Source organism: Eurosta solidaginis, chromosome X, assembly GCF_040869045.1.
Source record: "Eurosta solidaginis isolate ZX-2024a chromosome X, ASM4086904v1, whole genome shotgun sequence".
Lineage (NCBI taxonomy): Eukaryota > Metazoa > Arthropoda > Insecta > Diptera > Tephritidae > Eurosta > Eurosta solidaginis.
Genome location: NC_090324.1, coordinates 23,250,026 through 23,265,449, shown reverse-complemented (window position 1 = coordinate 23,265,449; position 15,424 = coordinate 23,250,026). Strand labels below are relative to the sequence as shown.

The 15,424-nt window shown below is 43.0% G+C and overlaps 1 protein-coding gene across 6 annotated transcripts in view; it reads right to left on the bottom strand.

The window, feature by feature from the left end:
* unc-13 overlaps positions 1-15,424 on the bottom strand; it is a 4,182,017-nt gene that overhangs the window by 948,165 nt on the left and 3,218,428 nt on the right. The gene's annotated exons all lie outside the window — the stretch shown is intronic.

Below are 15,424 nucleotides of genomic sequence, written 5' to 3'. Positions count from 1 at the left end.
TAGAAAGTTTGCAAAAAAAGCAAAAATATACCACATTGAGACTGTATTTTCGCATTGCAAGAAATTCACTAAAAAATGTTATTAATTTAGCAATTCATGAAGAAAAAAGCAGAGGCAGAAAGACGTGAGTGCGAGGAGCTTGAGCTTCTAGCCACCAAGAACAACGCCCGAAAATTTTACCAAAAAATTCGGCGAAAGAGTGCATGCCCGATGATTGGCATGTAAATGTTCTTTGGCCAGTCCACAAGAAGTGGGATACTGCAAACTGTACCAACTATCGCCGAATCAGCCTTCTTAATATCGCATATAAGGTCCTGTCAAGTGTATTGTGCGAAAGATTGAAAACCACCGTGAATCGGCTGATTGGACCTTTTCAGTGCGACCTCAGACCTGGTAAATCTACCATCGACCAGATTTTCACAATGCGCAAAATCTTGGAAAAACTCGCAAAAAAAGAATCGACACACATCACCGGTTCTTCGATTTTAAAGCCGCCTTCGACAGTACGAAAAGGAGCTTCCTATATGCCGCTATGTCTGAATTTGATTTCACCGCAAAACTTATACGGCTGTGCAAAACGACGTTGAGCAACACCATCAGCTAAGTCAGAATTGGGGAGGACCGCTCCGAGCCGTTCGAAACTAAACGAGGTTTCAGATAGGGTGACCGCCTACCGTGCGATTTCTTTAATTTGATACTGGAGAAAATTATACTAGCTGCAGAACTTAACCGCTCTGGAACAATATTGTAAAAAAACGTGCAATTACTGGCATACACCTGCGCCGTTAGTTTTGCTTTCTCCAAACTGGAAAAAGAAGCGGCAAAGATAGGTTTGATGGTGAACGAGGACAAAACGAAGTACCTCCTGTCATAGAGCAATGAGTCAGCGCATATGCGCCTTGGCAACCACGCTTCTGTCGGCAGCCATAATTTCATAATACTACAACACTAGCAACAAAATCTGCTCTGAACAACGAAGAATCACTCTTGCCAATAAATGCTACTTTGGACTAGGTAGGCAATTGAAAAGTAAAGTCCTCTCTCGGCAAATTAAAATCATACTCTACAAGTCACTTATCGTTCCGGTATTGCAATATGGTGCAGAAGCATGGACCATGACAACATCAGATGAAACGGATCTGGGAGTGTACGAGAGAAAAGTTCTTCGAAACATTTATGGACCTCTACGCGTTGGCGATGGTGAGTACCGTAGAAGATTTAATGATGAGCTGTACGAGCTATACGCAGACATCAACATAGTTCAGCGGATTAAAACGCAGCGGCTGAGCTGGCTAGGCCTTGTTATGCGAATGAAAGATTACGCTCCGGCCAAGAAAGTGTTTCTATCAGAACCCGCCCATGGAAGCAGAGGTAGAGGGTGGCCCCCACTCCGTTGAAAGGACCAGCTGGAAAACGATTTAAACTCCCTCACTGTGACCAATTTGTGTCGGTTGGCAGAGAGAAGGAGCGAATGGCGCGCCTTGTTGGACGGTCATAACCGTCTAAACGGTTAAGCGCCAGTTAAGTAAGTCATTTAACAATACATTTTTCCTAGCATACACGAGAAGACGCGGAGGTCAAAAATAGATTTCGAAATTACCTAAAACATTGGCATAATTCCTATTCTTTGTAGACGGAATTCATTGACAAGGAAAATAAAATTTTATGCTAAATCTAGGTACTATCTTCAGAGTGCAGAAAACTGAAGTCGCCCTTGAGATAAATCTAAACTTTCACTTTTAAGTCCTGAAAAAAATTTTTTCACTTAAACGGGTTTATCTTAAACCTATTTGGCAAACTTTCAATTTTCTTACGAATTACAATGAAATAACATGAATTCCTATAAGACGCACTATTCGATTCATTCGGGGGCTAACAATGTCTTAGGGGGAACTTTGAAAATATGAAATTCAAACTTTAGAGCGATATATCACATCATAAACATACTTTAACCAAGCCGAAAGTTACAGAAGTTGAAGGGTTGTGGCAGTTTTCTGTGATGACACTTGGACTATGCAATGCCCAAGCCATTTAACAGGTGATCCAGGCTGTTTACTATTGTGAACCTTTTTTTTTCAAACATTAGCCACTTGTATGAATTCACAATGGTTGGAGGCTTTACCTTGAACCCATTAAATAAGATGCTGGGCTGAGTTCATTGTACCTCACCGAGACGAGTTGTCATTGCATCTTCAGGTTCAATAGATCTTATCTTCTCCAGTAATTGTACAATTTTTTCATCTTGTGTTTCAAGTTCTGAGATTAAATGTGATTTTTGTGCTTCGAGCCACATTTTCCGACGGATGCCGCAAATTTAGCGACCCCCAAATAAGGGACATAAACCAATGCATCAGACTGCTTGTAGATGAACACAAGCGGGCGAAATGGGAGGAGTATTTAAAGAGTTTTAACCCTCCTGCCGGTGCGGTTAAGTTTTGGTCCACCGTAAAGTCCCTATCAAATCCGACTAAGCACAATGACAAAATCTCCTTCACCTTTGGCGATAAAGTGCTGACGGATGCAGAAAAATGCGCGAGTGCTTTTTTCCGACAATATGTAATGCATTCTACGGTTGACAAAGTTAGACGGCGGGCCAACAGACGCACACACAAGCACAAATACGGCGCGTCCTCAGTTACCATCACCGAAAAAGATGTTGAGGATGCCATCGTTTCTGCTAAATCATCTAAAGCAGGGGGCCCAGACGGCATGGCCACGCCGATGCTTAAAAACCTAGGCGAAAAGGGATTTAATTATCTAGGGCATGCCCTCAACTTGTCCCGATCCACCTTCGTCATTCCCGAAAAAGGGAAAACGGCCAAGGTGGTTCCGCAACTAAAGCCTGGGAAACCAGCTAGGTTAGGTTAAGTTAGGTGCAAGTGGCTGCCGTCCACATTGGGGCGGCACACTTAGGCCTTTATAGGCCCATTGTGAAACCACACGGATTTGTTCCTATTCTCCTAATGAGACCACTTCGTTGAGTTTATGAAGCTAACTAAGCATCGTGTATTGACCTCAGCTATATCAGTCAGATCTACGAGAAACATCTTGCCCATAAAACGTTGCCTTCTTCTACCGAGCGCTGGACATTCACAGAGTAGATGCCTAAGAGTTTCAGGTTCTTCTTCGTTGCCGCAGCTTCTACAATAATCATTAAATGGAGCGCAAATCCTTTCCGCATGCGGTCCAATACAAACATGACCCGTAAAAAGACCTACTTACTTACTTACTTACTTACTTAATTGGCGCTTAACCGTCTAAACGGTTATGGCCGTCCAACAAGGCGCGCCAGTCGTTCCTTCGCTCCGCAAACCGGTGCCAATTGGTCACACCAAGGGAGTTTAAATCGTTTTCCACCTGGTCCTTCCAACGGCGTGGGGGCCGCCCTCTACCTCTGTTTCCACAGGTGGGTTCCGATAGAAACACTTTCTTGGCCGGAGCATCATCTTTCATTCGCATAACATGGCCTAGCCGCGCAGCCGCTGCATTTTAATTTGCCGGACTATGTTTATGTCTGCGTATAGCTCGTACAGCTCATCATTAAATCTTCTTCGGTACTCGCCATCGCCAACGCGTAGAGGTCCATAAATCTTTCGAAGAACTTTTCTCTCGAACACTCCCAAAGCCGCTTCATCTGCTGTTGTCATGGTCCATGCTTCTGCCCCATATAGCAGGACAGGTACGATAAGTGACTTGTAAATTATGATTTTCGTTCGCCGAGAGAGGGCTTTACTTTTCAATTGCCTACCTAGTCCAAAGTAGCATTTATTGGCAAGATTGATTCTTCGCTGGATTTCAGTGCTGATGTTGTTGCTAGTGTTGATGCTGGTTCCCAAATAAACGAAGTCTTTTACTATTTCGAAATTATGACTGCCAACAGTAGCGTGGTTGCCAAGGCGCATATGCCCTGACTCTTTGCTTGATGACAGCAGGTACTTCGTTTTGTACTCATTCACCATCAAACCCATCTTTACAGCTTCTTTTTCCAGTTTGGAGTAGGCAGAACTAACAGCGCGGGTGTTTAGGCCGATGATATCAATGTCATCAGCATATGCCAGTAATTGCACGCTTTTATAGTATATTGTTCCAGTGCTGTTAAGTTCTGCAGCTAGTATAATTTTCTCTAGCATCAAATTAAAGAAATCGCACGATAGGGGGTCACCCTATCTGAAACCTCGTTTAGTTTCGAACGGCTCGGAGAGGTCCTTCCCAATTCTGACTGAGCTGACGGTGTTGCTCAACGTCATTTTGCACAGCCGTATAAGTTTTGCGGGCAAACCAAATTCAGACATAGCGGCATATAGGCAGCTCCTTTTCGTGCTATCGAAGGCGGCTTTAAAGTCGACAAAGAGGTGATGTGTGTCGATTCTCTTATCACGGGTTTTTTCCAAGATTTGGCGCATTGTGAAAATCTGGTCGATGGTAGATTTACCAGGTCTGAAGCCGCACTGATAAGGTCCAATCAGCCGGTTCACGGTGGGCTTCAATCTTTCGCACAATACACTTGAAATGACCTTATATGCGATATTAAGAAGGCTAATTCCACGATATTTGGTGCATTTTGCAGTATCCACTTCTTGTGTACTGGGCAAAGAACACTTAGATTCCAACCATCGGGCATGCTTTCGTCCGCCCATATTTTGCTAAGGAGCTGCTCCACGGCCTTATTGTTTTTCAATCTGGTTATTGCTATTCTAACTTCGTCATAATCGGGCGGGGGGACATATATTCCATCATCATCGATTGCGGGATCGGGTTCTTCATCTCTGCGCGGTGAATTGCTGCCTCCATTTAGGAGAGCAGAGAAGTATTCCCTCCATAATCTAAGCACTCTCTAGACATCAGTTACAAGGTCGCCGTTTTCGTTCCTACAGGAGTTTGCCCCGGTCTTAAAACCTTCCGTCTGTCGCCGTATTTTTTGGTCGTTATTCCTGGTGGCTAGCAGCTCAAGCTCCTCGCACTCACGCCTTTCTGCTTCTGCTTTTTTCTTCCTGAAAAGGCGTCTCGCTTCCCTTTTCAACTCACGATAGCGTTCAAACAGTCCTCTTGTCGCGCTCGCTTTTAACGTAGCCCTTTTCTTTCGGTTGCAATGCGGCATTCTTCATCGTACCAGTTGTTTTTTTTGTGGCCGCCGGTAACCAATTTTTTCCTCGGCGGCAGTACGGAGTGCTTTGGAGATATGCTCCCAATGCTCCTGTATTCCTTCAGGATGAGTTGTGCTTTCAGAGGGCAGGTGTGAGGGTCGAGTTTCGAAATCATTGGCAGTCTGTTGTGATTGAAGCTTTTCGACGTCTAGCTTTCCTTGTCTTTTTTGTTCCTTGGTTTTAGCCGTGCTGAGGCGGGTGCGTATTTTGGCTGCAACGAGATAATGGTCCGAGTCGATGTTAGGTCGTCGGATCGTGCGCACATCTAAAACGCTGGAGGCATGCCGTCCGTCTATCACAACGTAATCGATCTGATTGCGAGTATTTCGATCAGGAGACAGCCATGTAGCTTGATGTATCTTTTTATGCATGAACCTCGTGCTGGATATGACCATGTTTCGAGCACCGGCAAAGTCAATCAGCCTCAGTCCGTTAGGAGAAGTTTCATTGTGTAGGCTGAACTTTCCGACTGTAGGGCCAAAAACTCCTTCTTTGCCCACCCTGGCGTTAAAGTCGCCAAGCACGACTTTTATATCATGACGGGGGCAGTGCTCGTATGTGCGTTCTAATTGTTCATAAAAAGTGTCTTTCACCTCATCGTCTTTCTCCTCTGTCGGCGCATGGGCGCAGATGAATGATATATTAAAAAATTTTGCTTTTATTCGGATAGCGGCGAGACGCTCGTCCACAGGCGTGAACGCCAGCACTTGGCGACCAAGTCTCTCTCCCACCACGAATCCGACGCTGAAACTGCGCTTATTCGTATGGCCACTCCAATATATGTCACAATTTTTGATCTTCTTTCTTCCTTGCTTCGTCCAACGCATTTCTTGGATGGCGGTGATGTCAGATTTTGCTTTGACGAGGACATCAACCAGCCGGGCATCTGCACCAATCCCATTCAGGGAGCGGACGTTCCAGGTGCACGCCCTCAATTCCTTGTCCTTCAAACGTTTGCCATGGTCTTCATCAATAGAGAGTGTATTTATCCGAGGCTTGTTGTTATATTTCATTGGAGTATGGTTTTACGTGGCGGGTCCCAAGCCCAGCGCACAACCCGCTCAGCGGGGGTGAAAATATTACATGGCACGTTTATATAGCGAGCCGCTTGCTCCAAGACAGACGCCCGCTTGCAGCCGCACCTAGAGGTGTACAGACGCTGCCGATGAGATCTCCCCCGGCTAGCCCTTAAACCGATTATGTCAGAGTGGCCTAGCCAGGTTGTCGCCTTCTCACATTAGCTCACCGCTAAACGGATGTTTAGCGGCTACCCAGAGGGTACTTGGCCGCAAGCGACCGGCAGTAGTGAGCTGCTTAAACCGCATACAAAAGAATCGCTCTGGCCATTCCCAGGTGAATGGCGGTCAGAAGCTTTCCCCACTTTCGTGGACTTCTACACACGGCCTCACCCCGAGACCTACAACTAAGGAAATATCCCTCTTACGGAGGGTGAGAAGCTCTCGCGGTCTCTTCTCATTCCATTCCGGCCATGTGAGTTTATCCGTCATCTATCATGGCGTGGCATCTATCATGATGCTTCCACCTGGCTCCCGCTTCCATCAGTAGAGCCTCCTTTATCTTCACCAGCTAACATAAGAGATTTTTACCGTCCGATATCTCTCCTATCGCCAGTAGCCAAGGCACTTTAAGCCACTCTGTTTCCCTACTTTAATGCATACATTTTAACCATATGCATTTAATGATCCAATATCGAGATGCATTCGATTACGCAACACATATTCTGAGGCTAGTGGTTTTAATTTGCCTGTAAATACCTTCAAACTAAATTTATTTAAAAAAAAAAAATTAAATAAAATAAAATAAAAAATAGAATAAAATAAAATTTGCAACTTGCCAATCATCAGCATGGTTTCCGAAAATTACATAAATTGCGGATTAAAGCAAAACCCCTACCATAGGACAGTACTCGTTGCATTAGACCTATCAAGAGCTTATGATACGGTCACCACGGCACGTTACTGCAAGACCTGGAAGGGTCGCCCCTTCTCCCAAGTCTTAAGAGTTGACCGCAAAATATCTCTCTGGTCGGCAAGCATCGGTGCAACTCAGGAACGTTAAATCCAACGGAAATAGAATTAAACATGGCGTGCTACAGGGTGGTGTCCTATCCCCACTTTTGTTTAACTTCTAAATATCAAAGCTACCTTTACCACCAGAAGGATTCACTATCGTTTCCTTCGCCGATGACTGCACAATAATGGCCACAGGTCCAGGCCTTACACTCTAAAATCTTGGCTGTGACGATGGATCAGGATCTATATTTTGGAGAGCATGCAGCCGCAATTGTACCGAAAATCCCGAGCCGTAATAAAATTCTCAAATGTCTTGCCGGCTGCACTTGGGGTAAAGATAAAGAAACGCTCATCACCACTCACAAAGCAATTGGCCGGTCGATTGCATGTTACGCGTCCCCGATATGGTCCCTAAGCCTAAAGGTTACACACTGGAAGAAAATACAGGCCTGCCATAATACTGCCCTCAGAACTGCCATGGGCTGTCCTTTTAAATCCCCATAACACCATCTGCACAATAAGGCGAGAGTACTCCCCATTTGGGAGAGAAATGAAATGCTAACCAAAGAGTTTCTGTTGCATAGAAACCTGGGCATCCCAACAGACATCTGTTAAGAGGTCATCTCCGTAAGCATTATGAGGAAATACGGCACCTGAGAACACAGCCATATGAAGCAAAAAACACAAGCATATCCTCAGTGATATTCACTAAGAGGCGTCGGACCTCTATGTGAGGAATTGCCCTTTAAAACCGGTACTCAAAGAAAAATATCCAGAACTAGAATAGGAGGAACGCCCTCTCACTAGGGAAATGCCCGTCACTCTAGCTCAACTTCGATATGGGTACTATAACAGGTTAAACTCTTACCCATCCAGAAACAACCCCGACATATATAATGTACGTCCTACTTGCAATGTGTCGCCACATGACAACAACCATCTCTTCAATTGTAATGTGGAACAAATGCCTCTAACACCCCTCATTATGGTTGAAACAGCAAGTTTCCTTGGACTCCCGTTAGAGGGTATTGATGACAATTTGTAATTTCTCGCACCTATTGGATGAGGTGAAGCACTGCTTCAACAACAACAACAACGAAATTTGTGATATTACTTTTATAATCATATCCATTTCCATACATGTTGACGAACTTATCGCTTCTGCTTTTCCCTAAATTCCAGTCTGCATCCAGTTTGAAGACATACTCATCCACGCTAATGTTCTCTGCCTTCATAGCTTCACGCAATCGTGCTTGCAATTCTGCTTTCTTTCCAGCAGTAGATAGACTCCGTTTCAACTCCTTTTTCAGGTCTGGAATCTTAAGCTCAATCTTGCCATCCCATTTCGACACCAATTGTTTCGATTTGATTTCAAGAACTAGTTCGTTTTTTTATAAACCATGATAAAAATATTACCAGGTAAAACCTGGGAGAGGCAAATGACGTTTAAAAATTTTTGTAAATTCTCACTGTTCTCACATTTTTATTTTTCTTTTCTTTTATTTTTTTTCATAAAAAAAAAGACAGTAAGCTATTTCTTTATTACATAAAAATTTTGCAATTTTATGCAGACCAGAATTTAGAAGTTTTTTTTTTGGTAGTAAGGAATCAAACGGCCAGCCGAATTACAGACGTTTCAGCTCAAATATTATATTCTAGTTTCCCGCATCATGCCACTATTCTCTTCTGTTGTATTTTTTTCAACAAATTCTTTAGAAATTTATATCTCCGAAGAGATCAAATCCGCTTTCCTTCCAATTTGGAGTATTAGTTTTTCTACAAATTGGAGGACACATATGCATGTTTTATGCCCCCCAAAACTTGATCTGGTAAGGCGGACGAACTTTTGGTGCCAAGGCAATGCAGACGGTCAATCGATCACATTTTTGAGGGAATCTACCTCTATATCATGGCGACGGCATTTCGCCGTACAGCTGGTGATCTCAGCCTTCACGAACTAACTTACTCATCACTGAGTTGAGGTTGGCAGGTGGAGGAAGACTCGATCTTCTTGTTGCTCCCAATGTGCGTCAGTTATCGCGAAACACAAAAATCGATATTGAAACAATTTGAAACAATTTCCCACTAATATCATACATTTTTATTTATTTGTCATTTAAAAAAGTGAAAAATTACAAACCAACATGTTTTATCGTACCCGTCCTGCTATATGGGGCAGAAGCATGGACCATGACAACAGCAGATGAAGCGGCTTTGGGAGTGTTCGAGAGAAAAGTTCTTCGAAAGATTTATGGACCTCTACGCGTTGGCGATGGCGAGTACCGCAGAAGATTTAATGATGAGCTGTACGAGCTATACGCAGACATCAACATAGTCCAGCGAATTAAAACGCAGCGGCTGCGATGGCTAGGCCATGTTATGCGAATGAATGATGATGCTCCGGCCAAGAAAGTGTTTCATCGGAACCCGCCCATGGAAGCAGAGGCAGAGGGCGGCCCCCACTCCGTTGGAAGGACTAGGTGGAAAACGATTTAAACTCCCTTGGTGTGACCAATTGGCGCCGGTTGGCGGAGCGAAGGAGCGACTGGCGCGCCTTGTTGGACGGCCATGACCGTTTAGATGGTTAAGCGTCAATTAAATAAAAATAAATAAATAATAAACAATTTTTTAACTTGAGTATACATTTTCTTATTTTTGCAGCTTAGGCAAGAAAATATGTACTTCACTTAAGGATAAAATTCTTAACTATTTAAGTGGTTATCAAGACGGACTAAGTAAATATTTTCTTAATAACAAGAACTTACTTTCAAAGTTGAATCACATGCCTAATTTTACTTCTTTCTTCTTTGGTTTAAGTAACAAATTCTCTCCGTGTACTGGATGCAGCATAGGTGGTCGAGATGCATCATTTAAGAAAATAAGGCTTTAGGATCATTGCCATAATCACTGGCCGCTGGCCTGCATGAAAAAAGAACGGATATTAGTACTCCGTAAACAAGACCAGAAAGTTCAAACGGCCGAACCAAATATTTTGAAAAGAACACCGAACAACCTTATTGACCAGCAGCATGAAAGTGCCCCAAAACAGCACCTCGTTCTCTACTTGCGGATCTTTAGGATTTGCGCTTATTTGTGGCATCTAAAAAATAAATACAAAGTTGCGTTTTTATGTGTAATTTACCCAAAGCTTACATCAAAATTGTTCAATTTATCACAAATGTTACCAAAAGAAACGATCAAAACTAAAAAATTAGGAGCGAGTTTGGAATGTGAAGAGTACAGGCCGGCCTAGGGCTACATCGGTAACCTTTAATATTTAAACCATAGCCAAAACAAAGACAACACAATCAAAAAACATGTTGGTTTGTAATTTTTCACTTTTTTAAATGACAAATAAATAAAAATGTATGATATTAGTGGGAAATTGTTTCAAATTGTTTCAATATCGATTTTTGTGTTTCGCGATAACTGACGCACATTGGGAGCAACAAGAAGATCGAGTCTTCCTCCACCTGCCAACCTCAACTCAGTGATGAGTAAGTTAGTTCGTGAAGGCTGAGATCACCAGCTGTACGGCGAAATGCCGTCGCCATGATATAGAGGTAGATTCCCTCAAAAATGTGATCGATTGACCGTCTGCATTGCCTTGGCACCAAAAGTTCGTCCGCCTTACCAGATCAAGTTTTGGGGGGCATAAAACATGCATATGTGTCCTCCAATTTGTAGAAAAACTAATACTCCAAATTGGAAGGAAAGCGGATTTGATCTCTTCGGAGATATAAATTTCTAAAGAATTTGTTGAAAAAAATACAACAGAAGAGGATAGTGGCATGATGCGTGAAACTAGAATATAATATTTGAGCTGAAACGTCTGTAATTCGGCTGGCCGTTTGATTCCTTACCACCAAAAAAAAAACTTCTAAATTCTGGTCTGCATAAAATTGCAAAATTTTTATGTAATAAAGAAATAGATTACTGTCTTTTTTTTTCTGAAAAAAAATAAAAGAAAAGAAAAATAAAAATGTGAGAACAGTGAGAATTTACAAAAATTTTTAAACGTCATTTGCCTCTCCCAGGTTTTACCTGGTAATATTTTTATCATGGTTTATAAAAAAACGAACTAGTTCTTGAAATCAAATCGTAACAATTGGTGTCGAAATGGGATGGCAAGATTGAGTGAGCTTAAGATTCCAGACCTGAAAAAGGAATTGAAACGGATTCTATCTACTGCTGGAAAGAAAGCAGAATTGCAAGCACGATTGCGTGAAGCTATGAAGGCAGAGAACATTAGCGTGGATGAGTATGTCTTCAAACTGGATGCAGACTGGAATTTAGGGAAAAGCAGAAGCGATAAGTTCGTCAACATGTATGGAAATGGATATGATTATAAAAGCAATATCACAAATTTCGTTGTTGTTGTTGTTGAAGCAGTGCTTCACCTCATCCAATAGGTGCGACCAATTACAAATTGTCATCAATATCCTCTAACGGGAGTCCAAGGAAACTTGCTGTTTCAACCATAATGAGGGGTGTTAGAGGCATTTGTTCCACATTACAATTGAAGAGATGGTTGTTGTCATGTGGCGACACATTGCAAGTAGGACGTACATTATGTATGTCGGGGTTGTTTCTGGATGGGTAAGAGTTTAACCTGTTATAGTACCCATATCGAAGTTGAGCTAGAGTGACGGGCATTTCTCTAGTGAGAGGGCGTTCCTCCTATTCTAGTTCTGGATATTTTTCTTTGAGTACCGGTTTTAAAGGGCAATTCCTCACATAGAGGTCCGACGCCTCTTAGTGAATATCACTGAGGATATGCTTGTGTTTTTTGCTTCATATGGCTGTGTTCTCAGGTGCCGTATTTCCTCATAATGCTTACGGAGATGACCTCTTAACAGATGTCTGTTGGGATGCCCAGGTTTCTACGCAACAGAAACTCTTTGGTTAGCATTTCATTTCTCTCCCAAATGGGGAGTACTCTCGCCTTATTGTGCAGATGGTGTTATGGGGATTTAAAAGGACAGCCCATGGCAGTTCTGAGGGCAGTATTATGGCAGGCCTCTATTTTCTTCCAGTGAGTAACCTTTAGGCTTAGCGACCATATCGGTGACGCGTAACATGCAATCGACCGGCCAATTGCTTTGTGAGTGGTGATGAGCGTTTCTTTATCTTTACCCCAAGTGCAGCCGGCAAGACATTTGAGAATTTTATTACGGCTCGGGATTTTCGGTACAATTGCGGCTGCATGCTCTCCAAAATATAGATCCTGATCCATCGTCACAGCCAAGATTTTAGAGTGTAAGGCCTGGACCTGTGGCCATTATTGTGCAGTCATCGGCGAAGGAAACGATAGTGAATCCTTCTGGTGGTAAAGGTAGCTTTGATATTTAGAAGTTAAACAAAAGTGGGGATAGGACACCACCCTGTAGCACCCCTTGTTTAATTCTATTTCCGTTGGATTTAACGTTCCTGAGTTGCACCGATGCTTGCCGACCAGAGAGATATTTTGCGGTCAACTCTTAAGACTTGGGAGAAGGGGAGACCCTTCCAGGTCTTGCAGTAACGTGCCGTGGTGACCGTATCATAAGCTCTTGATAGGTCTAATGCAACGAGTACTGTCCTATGGTAGGGGTTTTGCTTTAATCCGCAATTCATGTAATTTTCGGAAACCATGCTGATGATTGGCAAGTTGCAAATTTTATTTTATTCTATTTTTTATTTTATTTTATTTTATTTTATTTTTTTTTTTTAATAAATTTAGTTTGAAGGTATTTACAGGCAAATTAAAACCACTAGCCTCAGAATATGTGTTGCGTAATCGAATGCATCTCGATATTGGATCATTAAATGCATATGGTTAAAATGTATGCATTAAAGTAGGGAAACAGAGTGGCTTAAAGTGCATTGGCTACTGGCGATAGGAGAGATATCGGACTCTTATGTTAGCTGGTCAAGATAAAGGAGGCTCTACTGATGGAAGCGTGAGCCAGGTGGAAGCATCATGATAGATGCCACACGGCAAAACTCACATGGCCGGAATGGAATGAGAAGAGACCGCGAGAGCTTCTCACCCCCGTAAGAGGGATATTTCCTTAGTTGTAGATCTTCTTACGGGACATGTTTGTATTGGACCGCATACGGAAAGGATTGGCGCTCCATTTAATGATTATTGTAGAAGATGCGGCAACGAAGAAGAACCTGAAACTCTTAGGCATCTACTCTGTGAATGTCCAGCGCTCGGTAGAAGAAGGCAACGTTTTATGGGCAAGATGTTTCTCGTAGATCTGACTGATATAGCTGAGGCCAATACACGATGCTTAGTTAGCTTCATAAACTCAACGAAGTGGTTTCATTAGGAGAATAGGAACAAATCCGTGTGGTTTCACAATGGGCCTATAAAGGCCTAAGTGTGCCGCCCAATGTGGACGGCAGCCACTTGCACCTAACTTAACCTAACCTAGCTGGTTTCCCAGGCTTTAGTAGCGGAACTACCTTGGCCGTTTTCCATTTTTCGGGGATGACGAAGGTGGATAGGGACAAGTTGAGGGCATGCCCTAGATAATTAAATCCCTTTTCGCCTAGGTTTTTAAGCATCGGCGTGGCCATGCCGTCTGGGCCCCCTGCTTTAGATGATTTAGCAGAAACGATGGCATCCTCAACATCTTTTTCGGTGATGGTAACTGAGGACGCGCCGTATTTGTGCTTGTGTGTGCGTCTGTTGGCCCGCCGTCTAACTTTGTCAACCGTAGAATGCATTACATATTGTCGGAAAAAAGCACTCGCGCATTTTTCTGCATCCGTCAGCACTTTATCGCCAAAGGTGAAGGAGATTTTGTCATTGTGCTTAGTCGGATTTGATAGGGACTTTACGGTGGAACAAAACTTACCCGCACCGGCAGAGAGGTTACAACTCTTTAAATGCTCCTCCCATTTCGCCCGCTTGTGTTCATCTACAAGCAGTCTGATGCATTGGTTTATGTCCCTTATTTGGGGGTCGCTATATTTGCGGCCTCCGCCGGAAAATGTGGCTCGATTTCCGGAATTATTCCGGCGGGAATAAACGAGCCGGGGCGGATTCGATGATCTTGCGGAAAGCACGTTCCTCTTGGCGGGCATCAGTCGGGATAGAGAGGGCAGCAAAGCGATTGTCTGTATAGGATTTGTAATCATCCTTTTCACTTTCATTTCTTAAAGTTAATGAAACTGTGGTTCTCGGGGGTGATGAAGTCGGCAGATCGCTTGAGCGAAAGGAGTATGGGCAGGTGGGTAGATGCCAATGCCACCATCGGCTACCAGTTGACGCAGTTTACTAGTCCTGCGATCACGATGGATATATCTGGCGAACTGTGACAGCTTCCTACCATATGGGTGGTAGCGTTTAATGTGCAGAACGTCGATCTCGCGATCTTTTCTGTGGACGTTATACCCAGAGCAGGTCTGCAGAGAAGATCTTGCTGTGAGTTTAGTCTCTTCATGAAATCAACTATCTCCGCAATCTTCCCAGTTAATCCATTACAGTTTAACTGCAGAGTTCTGAAGTACTAATGGGGAGACGTCGTCACTCTGCGGGAAAGTGACGGGCGACTACGCCTGAGTTGAGGGAGGCCAAATTTCGTTAAAGGTTTCTTCTCAGATATCGTCGGAGTTGTTGTTGCAGATAAATTCGCACTGGAGAAGTAGGTTACGTGCATTTCACAAGTGTTTCCCAGCTAGAAGCACAAAAATCACATTTAATCTCACAACTTGAAACACAAGATGAAAAAATTGTACAATTACTTTCGGCTTGGTTAAAGTATGTTTATGATGTGATATATCGCTCTAAATTTTGAATTTCGTATTTTCAAAGTTCCCCCTAAGACATTGTTAGCCCCCAAATGAATCGAATAGTGCGTCCTATAGGAATTCATGTTATTTCATTGTAATTCGTAAGAAAATTGAAAGTATGCCAAATAGGTTTAAGATAAACCCGTTTAAGTGAATAAATTTCTTTTCAGGACTCAAAAATGAAAGTTTAGATTTATCTCAAGGGCGACTTCAGTTTTCTGCACTCTGAATATAGTACCTAGATTCAGCATAAAATTTTATTTTCCTTGTCAATGAATTCCGTCTACAAAGAATAGGAATTATGCCAATGTTTTAGGTAATTTCCAAATCCATTTTTGACCTCCCCGTCTTCTCGTGTATCCTAGGAAAAATGTATTGTTAAATTACTTACTTAACTGGCGCTTAACCGTTTAGACGGTTATGACCGTCCAACAAGGCGCGCCAGTCGCTCCTTCTATCTGC